The sequence below is a fragment of the Brassica oleracea genome, chromosome C5, assembly GCF_000695525.1.
Source record: "Brassica oleracea var. oleracea cultivar TO1000 chromosome C5, BOL, whole genome shotgun sequence".
Classification (NCBI taxonomy): Eukaryota; Viridiplantae; Streptophyta; class Magnoliopsida; order Brassicales; family Brassicaceae; genus Brassica; species Brassica oleracea.
The window spans coordinates 20,484,005-20,488,669 of NC_027752.1; positions in this window are offsets into that span (position 1 = coordinate 20,484,005).

The following is a 4,665-nucleotide window of genomic DNA, read 5'->3' on the forward strand; positions in this document are numbered from 1 at the left end:
TATAAAAGATACAAATGATCAAAAAACTATATGAGTAGAAATCATCATTTAATAGACATTAATATTAAAAATATACTAAAATATATTATCTATGTTAGTATCATTTAAATTTAATAACATATCCTATCAAATAAAAAAAATTGGATTAATACAATTGATTTATATGTTCGCACCAATTTAATTATATTTTTAATAGTTACTGACTTTTAATTATTTAATATATATTTATTATTTTATAATATGTAAAAATATTTAATACATAAAATAATGTATATATATAATGTTGATCCCGCGCAAGGCGCGGATCTTAACCTAGTATTAATTATAGTTTAGTTCCACAATTTTTAATCAAAATTGATCCGGTCCATCGGAAAGAAATTATATAATAACAACAAAAAACATTGTATATGTATAAATAAAATGATCAAATATATAAAAAATTGTTGATAATATATACAAATAAACTCACTCTGCGCAAAGCGCATGTCTTATCCTAGTATCATGTAAAATGACATAATATTAATTAATGAAACATGTTGCTTTTTTGAATTAAATGTTAAATTTGATTCTTTTTTAAATTAAATGTTAAATTTGATTCAAAAGAAAATAAACTTATTTACATATTTTTCTATTTTTTTACTGACTTTTTATGAAAGAAATAAAGAACATACCACATGGACGGGATAATCTAGAAATGAACATCACCAATCTATGATTGGTAGACAGCACCCAAATTCATGGCATGGCTCTTCTGTAATGACATCAACATGTTCTTGACAGTTTTGTTGATTTGCTTGAAGACGACATCCTGCGATGATGGTGGCTCACCATGTTTTCTAGAATTCTTCTCCCTATATGGCTCTATATCGTGTGGATTGCAACTTGGAAGACATGCCTAGAAAGGAAGAGTATCACTCGGTCTATCTTTGTCTGAGTCACAAAGTTTACAATGGACGACGAGTCTGTAGAAAAATGGTTTCCAAAGAGATGTTGAGTCGGTTTCCTGCACACTGTTGAAGTATAAGTACACGAGAAACAGAGATGGTCTCGTGTTTCCAAGTGCTAATTGTATAGGACACACCTGCCATCTATGCCAGTGTTCCATGTAGCGATTCAATCATCAGTGGTTAGACCGTTGCGTAAAGCATATATAACCAAAATTTAAGGGGTAGCTTGGTTAAATCAGAAGCCTTTATGCAAAGAAACGCTGTCTGTCGTAGAGCGAATGTGGTTCCAAGTATCCCGCATAATTTTTTTTCCAGATTAATACATCTTGCTTACAATTCCATAATATCTCATCCTCTGCATCCGTGCGCACTAGAGACCAAAGATTTTTCTCGATAGATAGAAACAAGTCTGTACGATGGTTCCTCCTTCTCTTAGTTAGAGAAGTGCGAACCGTGTCATTCCTGCCTATGCATGTATCAATTTGACCTCTAGGCCCGAGTAACTCTACTAAATATCCCACCAGTGACTAATGATAATACTAAAACGAAGTTGGAGAAATTTTATGTTTACCACTTTCGTGCTACCACATTTCATTTTTACCATGGCTAAAGGAACATTTTCAAAAATATATTCTTCATTAAGTGGCAGAATACTTTTATGCCCTTGTTCTTTATATATATAATAAATAAATATTTAAATAAATAAAAAATCTAAAAAAATAAAAAATATATTTTTAATTTTTTTCGAATTATACTATTTCGAAATTCAAACCCTAAACCCTAAAACTTAACTCTAAACCCTAAACCATCAACCTAAACCTTATATTTTTTTTGAAATACGAACCCTAAACCCTAAACCATCAATACTAAATCATATATTCTTTTTAAATACGAACTCTAAACCCTGAAACATCAACTCTAAACCCTAAACCCTAAACTTCAATTCTAAACCCTAAACCATCAACAATAAACCCTAAACCATGAAATATCAACTCTAAACCCTAAACCCTAAACTTCAATTCTAAACCCTAAACCATCAACAATAAACCCTAAACCATGAAATATCAACTCTAAACCCTAAACCCTAAACCTTCAACTCTAAACCTTAAACCCTAAACCCTAAACCCTAAAACCCTAGAGTTGATGTTTTAGAGTTTAGATTTGAAGTTTTATGGTTTTAGGGTTTAAGGTTTAGAGTTTACGTTTAGGGTTTTGAGTTGATGTTTTAGGGTTACATTTGAAAGTTTAGGGTTTTAGAGTTTAGGGTTCAAATTTCAGAAAATATAGGGTTTAGGGTTTAGGGTTTAGAGTTTATGTTTTAGGGTTTAGAGTTTATGTTTAACGGTTTAGGGTTTAGGGTTTAGAATTGATGTTTCTGGGTTTAGGGTTTAAAGTTGATGTTTCATGGTTTAGGGTTTAGAGTTGATGATTTAGGGTTTAGAGTTGATGTTTTAAGTTTATATTTATGGTTTAGGGTTTAGGGTTTACATTTAATGGTTTAGGATTTAGATCTGAAGGTTTGGAGTTTAGAGTTGATGTTTAGGGGTTTAGGGTTTAGAGTTGATGTTCCGTGGTTTAGGATTTAGAGCTGATGATTTATGGTTTAGGGTTGATGTTTTAAATTTAGATTAGTTAACTTTACGTTATTTTTTGTTTAATTCAAGGGTTAATAAAAGAACATGAAAGAGTTTAAATCTTGTCATAGATATAGATATGGTTGAAATTAACTTATTTTAAATTGAAGTTATGATTATAAACAGAAGTTCCGAAACTATTTGTTGTAATTTAGGTTTAACTTAGAGAAAAATATCATATAAAATTACCAACAAAACAATATAAAATAATATATTTGGTATATATGCCCTTTAAGTTTTACAAATAAAACATGATGTCCTAAGGTAATGTTTGAATTTTTCTTTAATAGAACGCTCTGCATCCAAGATCCCTTTTTATCATCCTCTTTAACTGTCCAGATTGACTCTTGCTTGAGTAAATAGGTTTGTATCCATTTCACCCGAAAAGATAATTCTGTCATATATCAAACGGCAAAGGAGCTTTAGACAAGTAACCTTGCTTATTTCAGTCGGTGATCTGAGGCCAAGACCGCTGTTTTCCTTAGGTTCACAAAGCTCCTCCCAGGCCAAAACGCCAAAGAACCAACTTGTTCGTTTTATAAATAAGGTGGAATTTGGTTATCAGCTGAATATGAACACATTGTCACTTGTTTATAAACACATTGTCCCTTGTCACTTGTTTAAAAAAATATATATATACATATTGTCACTTGCAAGTAAGGTTGTCCAGGAACATAATCACACATGCATGAATGTTGATTGCTGCGTTTATCATGCGTACATGAAAGATACTTCACTATCCAATTTTGGTACGACTAATTAACCGACCGAACATGAGCGTAAGTACATTACCGACATTAACATATGGTTCGAACCTGGACTGAAAATAGAAAGTAATTTCAGCTGAATCAGTTGCGATGAAGGGTAAGAATGTCAGATAATTTAATACATCGATTTATTTTGGCGGACCTGTATATATATTGTTGGACATGAACTTTGTTCCCAACAAGGCTTATAAGATAATGAGTTCAGTCCATTTAAAAGGGGGTCACTAAGAAATCCTAGACCTCTTCTTTCTATAAATAAGGAGCCAACCTCCTTTGAGACTCTTGGACTCTCTTTTGGTCTTTCCTCCATCTCTCTCTACGTCTAGAGAGAGAAACACTTCAACACATGCTTTCATCTAGGCACTTGTGATCCTTTGTTTTAGAACTACGATTGGCTTGATCCCCTTTCGGGGTACGTAGGCAACCCTTCGCCGGGTCCAGCTATAATCATTAAACACGTTTTTTTTATTCTCTTCGAGTCGGCTCCATCAAGTTCAAGCTCAGCATGAAGACTTCTCCTAACCCCACCGACGAGTCCTCATCTCTTTCATTCACTAGTTTGTTGAAAGTTCTCAGATCAAACAGTTGGCGCCCACCGTGGGGCATGGGGAAGTATCTTCGAAGAAGATTAAACTGGAGTCCGTTCTATCGTCATTCGATCGTTTTGTCGTCACTCGACCGTTCTGTAGTCACTCGGCGCAGATCGTTCTCTCGCAGTCTCTCGACTCGATCTCTCACGGTCACTCGGCGCAGATCGTTCTCGCGCCGTCGCTTGGCTCGATCTCTCGCGGTCACTCGGCGCAGATCGTTTTCGCGCAGTCGTTTGGCTCGATCTCTCGCGGTCACTCGCTCGATCTCCTCACTCGGCGCAGATCGTTCTCTCGCAGTTACTCGGATCGATCTATCTCGAAGTTATTCGGCGTTGATCGATCTCTCGCAGTCGCTTGGCTCTATCTCTCGCAGTCACTCGCTCGCTCTCCTCACTCGGTGCAGATCGTTCTCTCGCAGTTACTCGGATCGATCTATCTCGAAGTTATTCGGCGTTGATCGATCTCTCGCAGTCGCTCAGACCGATCTCTCACGGTCACTCGACTCGCTCTCTCGCAGTCACTCGGCGCAGATCGATCTCTCGCAGTCGCTCAGACCGATCTCTCACGGTCACTCGACTCGCTCTCTCGCAGTCACTCGGCGCAGATCGATCTCTCGCAGTCGCTCAGATTTCTCTCTCACGGTCACTCGACTCGCACTCTCGCAATCACTCGGCGCAGATCATTCTCGCGCAGTCACTTGGCTCGATCTCTCGCGGTCACTCGCTCG